We start from the raw sequence: 9,059 nt of genomic DNA on the forward strand, positions 1-9,059 counted from the left end.
TTTGATGAAGAAAAGACATCACGATTTAAAAAAAAGTATCATAACACTCTTAAATCGTATTTTACTAATTACATCAGCACCGAAATAAATTGAGAAATAGTAAAATTATATGTGCACGACCTACTATGATCAGACTACAGTCAATGCTTGGAGAGCATGCAGGTTTGATATCCCCATACAACGCATTCCCGACTAAATCAAAAACCCCAACAATTTAAAATCCCTAAGAACAGAAGATGGAGTAGTCGCTTAGTAGTTACAGGCAACAGCAAAGATGAGAGATGGCTTGTTCTAAGGTTCATTCTTGCTGGAAAGTTTTCAGTATCAAACAGACTTTGCTGTATCCTAATTGACGTACTTTAAACCTGAGAGCAATGTGGGAAAGTAAGTCTTCTATCTACATTTTACAAATGAAAAAATAAGACTCAGAGAAGTCGAGGGATTTATCCAAACACAGCTTCACAACAGTAGAGAATTAAGTCATAATCTGTGTAAACCCAGAGCCCATTTCCCGTAGCACCTTGCCTGTGTAGTGGAAGACAGGTTCCCCTGCTTGGTGTGTTACCTAGTGTGATTGGTTGTGCTGTGTATCTCCTGCTTGTCCGTCCAGAGCTCTACCCTTCTCCACCTCACTTTCTGTCCTGGCTCCCTTGCCCTCCTCTTTCAGGGAGAGTGTGCAAAGGCAGACATTTCAAGGAAATGCAAAAGGTGGGATGGAGTAGTCTCAGGACATTTAGCCCCCCCCCGGGCTCTCTTACCTCAAAGCTCATCTCCTGAAGGCCACAGCTTCTGTCAACTGACCCTTTGCACACCTTTTCTTCAGATTCCAGGAACTGCTCCCTATCTAGCTACTCTATCACAATGCTACTTGCTTTCTCACTCTAGGATCTGTTAAAACAAAAAGTGAGTCTGGGTGCGTGGTTCACGCCTGTAATTCTAGCATTTTGGGAGGCCAAGGCAAGAGGGTGGCTTGAGGCCAGGAGTTCAAGACCAGCCTGCTCAACATAGTGAGATCCCCCTACTCCCATCTCTGGTCTCACACACATACACATGCGCACAAATTAAATTTTATCTAAAAATTTAAAAATTGTTTTAAAAGTGAAATATTTACATGGATTATGTATATATTCATTTTGTAAAACTATAGACCTCATGGAACTGGGAACTCTTTACTCTTCCAGCAAAACATTTATTTAGCCACAAATAAAAGAAGACCAGTGATTTAGCCTGTACACACAAAAAAGAAGTAAGAAAATACTGCTAAGGCTGGGGCAGGGGTGGGGGAAAGAGATCTAAAAAATTAAAATTTTACTGGGAAGGACCACTAATTAGAATCAGAATAATTACTGTTTTACAGCATTTAAGAATAGAGCACAACGAACCCAGGGAAGAACTAAATATGATTCAGAGTCGAGCTAACAGAGCAGATGGTATCTCAGCTGAGACTGATAGAATAACATTAATAAGGGCATTCACTGCCATTTATTATCTCCTAACTGCAATGCATTTTGTATAAGTTATTTGTACTCTTCACATCAACCATGGAAAATAATGGTTATTCTTATCTTTTGACATTAAGGAAGTGGTAAGTGGTGTAAGAAGATAAATTAACATGCCAACACCAAACAGCTCAAGATCGATAACTCAGGATTGCCCGTGTAGCCCCAAGAGGTTGCTCAGCAGGCTGACCAGGTAGAGAGAGCCCTTCCAAGAAGTGGCAGTGAGACGTGAAACGTCTCAGTGTGTCTCTAAGAACAACAGAAACCAGTACGTAGACCAAGTGGAAAAAGCCAAGGAAGAGGCAGGAATTTCCTCTTAAGAGAGCAAGAAGAATAAACAGAGCAGGACTGAAGGAAGCCATGGGAAATGGGCAGAATACCATGCATTAAGCAAGAAAAAACAACTTTTACTTTAGAATAGGAAAGGGGGAAGGAATGGTGGTAGTCTAGGTAAGCCTAGAAGAAGAGTAAAGGGCAGCAGAGAAAAAATAAACAAGATGTATTAGGGTTCTCCAGAGGGACAGAACCAATCGGATACATATATATATATAACGGAGTTTATTAGAATTGGCTCACACGATTACAAGGCAAAGTCCCACAATAGGCTGTCTGCAAGCTGGGAAAAGAGAGAAGCTGGTAGTGGCTCAGTCCAAGTCCAAAAGCCTCAAAACCAGGGAAGCCCGCAGTGCAAACTTCAGTCTCAGGCTGAGGGCCTGAGAGCCTCGGGGAAGCTGCCGGTGCAAGTCCCAGAGTCCAAAGGCAGAAGAACCTGGAGTCTGATGTCCAAGTGAAGGGGTGGGTTGCCCCTCCACACCTGTGGGTGTTTCTCGTTAGGTGGAACAAGAGACTTGGTAAAGAAAGAGACACAGAGACAAAGTATAGAGAAAGAAAAAGGGAGCCCAGGGGACTGGCGTGCAGCATACGGAGGATTCCACCGGCCTCTGAGTTCCCTTAGTATTTATTGATCATTATTGGGTGTTTCTTGGAGAGGGGGATGTGGCAGGGTCAAAGGATAATAGTGGAGAGAAGGTCAGCAGGTAAACACGTGAACAAAGGTCTCTGCATCATAAACAAGGTAAGGAATTAAGTGTTGTGCTTTAGATATGTACACACATAAACATCTCAATGCCTTAAAGAGAAGTATTGCTGCCCGCATGTCCCACCTCCAGCCCTAAGGCGGTTTTCCCGTATCTCAGTAGATGGAATATACAATCGGGTTTTACACCGAGACATTCCATTGCCCAGGGACAAGGAGGAGTCAGATGCCTTCCTCTTGTCTCAACTGCAAAGAGGTGTTCCTTCCTCTTTTACTAATCTTCCTCAGCACAGACCCTTTACCGGTGTCGGGCTGGGGGACGGTCAGATCTTTCCCTTCCCACGAGGCCATATTTCAGACTATCACATGGGGCGAAACCTTGGACAATACCTGGCTTTCCTAGGCAGAGGTCCCTGCAGCCTTCCGCAGTGTTTTGTTTCCCTGGGTACTTGAGATTAGGGAGTGGTGATGACTCTTAACAAGCATGCTGCCTTCAAGCACTTGTTTAACAGAGCACATCCTGCATAGCCCTAAATCCATTTAACCCTGAGTTGACACAGCACATGTCTCAGGGAGCACAGGGTTGGGGGTAGGGTTACATATTAAAATGGAGTCTCTTATGTCTGCTTTCTATACAGACACATTAACAATCTGATCTCTCTTTCTTTTTCCCACATCCAAGGTCAGGAGGAACGGAAGCAGGCTTCCTGCACGGGAAGAAGAAAAAAAGAGGCTTCTGGCAGAAGCCTCAGCTAGCAAGGTTATCCCACCTTCCTCCGCCTGCTTTGTTCTAGCTGCTCTGGCAGCTGATTGACTGGTGCCCACTCACCTTGAGGATGGGTCTTCCTTCCCAGTCCACCAACTCAAATGTCAGTCTCCTCTGGCAACACCCTCACAAACACACTCAGGAACAATACTCTAGGCAGCTGTCAATCCAATCAAGTTGACACCTAATTTTAACAACATACAAGATTTATAAGCTAAGTATGTCGATGATGATAAGTGTTGTGGAGAAAAACAGAGCAGAGAGGAGAAAAGGAATGCAGAGAAGGGTTTACAAGTTTTAGAAGAATTCATACTTATAGGCCCATTTTCCATAAAAAACAGGAGGCTCATCTTCTGCAGGTACTGAAGGGCTTGGGATGTTGTGAGGGTGAACTTGAAAATAACAGACAAATATCAGAGTTAACGAGGGCAAAAAGAAAAGATGGGTGGGCATCATGGTGGTCCAGCAAAGGAGGAAAACCCAAGCATGAATGTGGATTGGCACCATCAGAGAGAGCAGAGCCTCCAATAACATGGGGCAGTCTGGGAGCCAGAGTCAAGACGTGGGGGGAATGGATCCAGGTTCTGTGTTTGGCACAGTGTGTGTGGAAGAAGGATAAGAGGGCTCGGGAGGACAGGTACAGTGAGTGTGCCTCCACAGGGATGCACTTTTGGTATGTTCTATTATTGCCCAAAAATATGCAGTGCCCCTCCCTGGGGGAGGATTATGCTATATCTAGCCCATTGGTATCAGCATAGCCAGGTGACTTACTATTGCCAGTGAAACGTGAGTAGAAGTGACAGGTGTCACTTGCGAGCAGAAATTTTAAGAATCGTGATGTAGCTCAACACCAGCTTTTTTCCTCTGCTAGTATTCCAGGTAGGAGCAACTCCCCCAACCAAGGGCCCAGAATGAAAATTATGTAGAGAAGGGTCACAGCCTATCCATGATCAATATGTAGCTGGAGTGAGCAAACAAACTTTTCCGGTGGTAAGTGTCTGAGACTTGGGAGTCATTTGTAACTGCAGCATAACCCAATCTAAAATGGCTAATTAGAGCTTGAATATTTTAAGTTGGAAGGGATATAAGTAAAGCCATAAGTGACCTAATTTGTTGAGAGCAATAACAGTAGCTGATGATTAGAGGCTTGGTTGCAGGCTATGGGAGAGAAGTATGGGAGTGAAAGAGACAGATGAACTGGACATTTTCATGAGTGAGGAATGTATAATTTTACAGTGTTAAATAAAACGATGAATGTAAGATTATTTAGCCCAGATCCCTGAACACAATGTGTGTTAAATAAACAAAAGCTTTCTTCAAACAGAATTCCCCTAAGCATTTCCAGGTTGTTCCCTGTCCAGACATAGATATGCCCTGAGCAGTCATAGATACTGTTTAAAGATTCTGAACTAGGAATCAGGAACCCTGGAGTAACAGGCCCCCAGAAAATCAGAGTGGAATTGTTAGTCCAGAAGCTTGACAAACATCGACCTTCATTGTCTTCCAACTGTATCTCTGACTTCCTTCTCCCTAGTTGATTACATCCCAGTCATATTGATATCTTTGCTGTTCTTGAACACATTAAGGAGAGGTGAATAGGGTTTTTAGCTGCTGAAAGTTAGGCTTGTGGCTAGAGACCAGACTAACCCCTTTTCCTTTGTGTGGAGGTTATGATTAGGATTGTCAGAGGAGAAAGTTAGGGTTTAATTTTTTCATTAAACTAATAATATGTTTTGAGTATCTATTGTGTTATGGGGCATAGAGCTTAATACATTCATGGTGCAGAGGAAGAGGGGGAGTTAACAAGGCACATAAATTACATATATAAATGAAGATAAGTGCTATGGAGAAAAATAGAGTAGAGGAGAAAATACTATAATGGGGCCCCGGCATTGCATTATGTAATATCATCCTATATAGTCTGCTATAGTCCAAATAGTCTGCTATCATTTGGTTTTCTCATTGGATAAAATGTTGTGAACATCTCTCCAGGATGAAACAAAAACATTCTGCATTGCTGTAGTGAAAGGTCCTGAGAAGGAAATCATTTTGTCATTCCTGAGGCTTATTAGATATGACCAACCCATCCACCGCATCGCAGTCATAACTACTCTAAACAACACCCACCAAAGGGGGAAAGGGCTTGCTGGAATCCAGCCATCAGTACATCCTTGCAGCAGCTGAAGACTCATTTAACTTTTACCCTAATTTGGCCATCATGACAGCACCCAGGCCAACATTCCAAAGCTAGCTTCTTAACACCATAATGGGGACCACTATTTCCTAGGAGGTACTAAAGGGTTTTGGAGGCTGCAGACACAAATGATGCTTACTGCTATATCTGCAGTGCAGAAAGCTGAGAGCAAAAGTGATTAGATACCAAGGCTGCCTCTATGGTCTGGATGCTTTCTTTAAGAAACTGGCACCAAGTGTAGGCTATATGCAGACTGTCCAGATCAATTGTGACAGACCTTGAAATAACAATCATAGCTACTATTTATTGAGAGCATTTTGGGTCACCTCTTCAAAGTGATTTATTTTTGTCCACTGTAAAGTAACTGGCTTAGAAGCTGAACTCACAGGATATGGCAGGGTCAGCCCCACCCTCAGGAAATCCTTCAGACCAAGCATGTCTCAGCCATCAGGCCCCAGCATAGACAGAAAAACACATCTCCCCATGGCATCTGGCTGTGATCTACAACATCTGGTGACAGGACAAAGGTGAGGAAGACTGAGAGGAAATTATCAGAACAAGCAAACAACAGTCCGAAATTCGGATTTCTCTGTGAGGCTAACTCTGTCCATTTCTATCTCTGAACATAGTATGTAGATGAGTTGGCGTAGTAGTCAAATGGTGGCCCCCCAAAATATATACACATGTCCCAGAACCTGTGAACGTGACTTTATTTGGAAAAAAGCATTTTTGCAGATGTAATTAAGTGGAGGACTTCAGGATGAGACCACAATGGGTTATCCAGGTGGGCCTTAAATCCAAGGACAAGTGTTTTTTTTTTTTTCTTATTATACTTTAAGTTTTAGGGTACATGTTCACAACGTGCAGGTTAGTTACATATGTATACATGTGCCATATTGGTGTGCTTCACCCATTAACTCGTCATTTAGCATTAGGTATATCTCTGCATGCTGTCCCTCCCCCCTCCCCCACCCACAACAGGCCCCGGTGTGTGATGTTCCCCTATCTGTGTGCATGTGTTCTCACTGTTCAGTTCTCACCTGTGAGTGAGAATATGTGGTGTTTGGTTTTTTTGTCCTTGCGATAGTTTGCTGAGAATGATGGTTTCAAGTTTCATCCATGTCCCTACAAAGGACATGAACTCATCATTTTTTATGGCTGCATAGTATTCCATGGTGTATATGTGCCACATTTTCTTAATCCAGTCCATCATTGTTGGACATTTAGGTTGGTTCCAAGTCTTTGCTATTGTGAATAGTGCCACAATAAACATATGTGTGCATGTGTCTTTATAGCAGCATGATTTATAATCCTTTGGGTATATACCCAGCAATGGGATGGCTGGGTCAAATGGTATTTCTAGTTGTAGATCCCTGAGGAATTGCCACAATGACTTCCACAATGGTTGAACTGGTTTACAGTCCCACCAACAGTGTAAAAGTGTTCCTATTTCTCCACATCCTCTCCAGCTTCTGTTGTTTCCTGACTTTTTAATGATCACCATTCTAACTGGTGTGAGATGGTATCTCATTGTGGTTTTGATTTACATTTCTCTGATGGCCAGTGATGATGAGCATTTTTTCATGTGTTTTTTGGCTGCATTAATGTCTTCTTTTGAGAAGTATCTGTTCATATCCTTTGCCCAATTTTTGATGGGGTTGTTTGTTTTTTTCTTGTAAATTTGTTTGAGTTCATTGTAGATTCTGGATATTAGCCCTTTATCAGACGAGTAGATTGCAAAAATTTTCTCTCATTCTGTAGGTTGCCTGTTCACTCTGATGGTAGTTTCTCTTGCTGTGCAGAAGCTCTTTAGTTTAATTAGATCCCATTGGTCAATTTTGGCTTTTGTTGCCATTGCTTTTGGTGTTTTAGACATGAAGTCCTTGCCCATGCCTATGTCCTGAATGATATTGCCTAAGTTTTCTTCTAGGGTTTTTATGGTTTCAGGTCTAACATTTAAGTCTTCAATCCATCTTGAATTAATTTTTGTATAAGGTGTAAGGAAGGGATCCAGTTTCAGCTTTCTACATATGGCAGGCCAGTTTTCCCAGCACCATTTATTAAATAGGGAATCCTTTCCCCATTTCTTGTTTTTGTCAGGTTTGTCAAAGATCAGATAGTTGTAGATATGCGGCATCATTTCTGAGGGCTCTGTTCTGTTCCATTGGTCTATATCTCTGTTTTGGTACCAGTACCATGATGTTTTGCTTACTGTAGCCTTGTAGTATAGTTTGAAGTCAGGTAGTGTGATGCCTCCAGCTTTGTTCTTTTGGCTTAGGATTGACTTGGCAATGTGGGCTGTTTTGGTTCCATATGAATCTTAAAGTAGTTTTTTCCAATTCTCTGAAGAAAGTCATTGGTACTTTGATGGGGATGACATTGAATCTACAAATTACCTTGGGCAGTATGGTCATTTTCACAATATTGATTCTTCCTACCCATGAGCATGGAATGTTCTTCCATTTGTTTGTATCCTCTTTTATTTCATCGAGCAGTGATTTGTAGTTCTCTCTGAAGAGGTCCTTCCCATCCCTTGTAAGTTGGATTCCTAGGTGTTTTATTCTCTTTGAAGCAATTGTGAATGGGAGTTCACTCATGATTTGGCTCTCTGTTTGTCTGTTATTGGTGTATAAGAATGCTTGTGATTTTTGCACATTGATTTTGTATCCTGAGACTTTGCTGAAGTTGCCTATCAGCTGAAGGAGATTTTGGGCTGAGACAATGGGGTTTTCTAGATATACAATCATGTCATCTGCAAACAGGGACAATTTGACTTCCTCTTTTCCTCATTGAATACCCTTTATTTCCTTCTCCTGCCTGATTGCCCTGGCCAGAACTGCCAACACTATGTTGAATAGGAATGGTGAGAGAGGGCATCCCTGTCTTGCGCCAGTTTTCAAAGGGAATGCTTCCAGTTTTTGCCCATTCAGTATGATATTGGCTGTGGGTTTGTCATAGATAGCTCTTATTATTTTGAGATACGTCCCATCAATACCTAATTTATTGAGAGTTTTTAGCATGAAGCGCTGTTGAATTTTGTCAAAGGCCTTTTCTATATCTATTGAGATAATCATATGGTTTTTGTCATTGGTTCTGTTTATATGCTGGATTACGTTTATTGATTTGTGTATGTTGAACCAGCCTTGCATCCCAGGGATGAAGCCCACTTGATCATGGTGGATAAGCTTTTTGATGTGCTGCTGGATTTGGTTTGCCAGTATTTTATTGAGGATTTTTGCATCGATGTTCATCAGGGATATTGGTCTAAAATTCTCTTTTTTTGTTGTGTCTCTGCCAGGCTTTGGTATCAGGATGATGCTGGCCTCATAAAATGAGTTAGGGAGGATTCCCTCTTTTTCTATTGTTTGGAATAGTCTCAGAAGGAATGGTATCAGCTCCTCCTTGTAACTCTGGTAGAATTCGACTGTGAATCCGTCTGGTCCTGGACTTTTTTAGGTTGGTAAGCTATTAATTATTGCCTCAATTTCAGAGCCTGTTAATGGTCTATTCAGGGATTCAACTTCTTCTCGGTTTAGTCTTGGGAGGGTCTATGTGTCCAGGAAT

The sequence above is a fragment of the Nomascus leucogenys genome, chromosome 11 (genome assembly GCF_006542625.1).
Source record: "Nomascus leucogenys isolate Asia chromosome 11, Asia_NLE_v1, whole genome shotgun sequence".
In the NCBI taxonomy this organism is placed as follows: Eukaryota; Metazoa; Chordata; class Mammalia; order Primates; family Hylobatidae; genus Nomascus; species Nomascus leucogenys.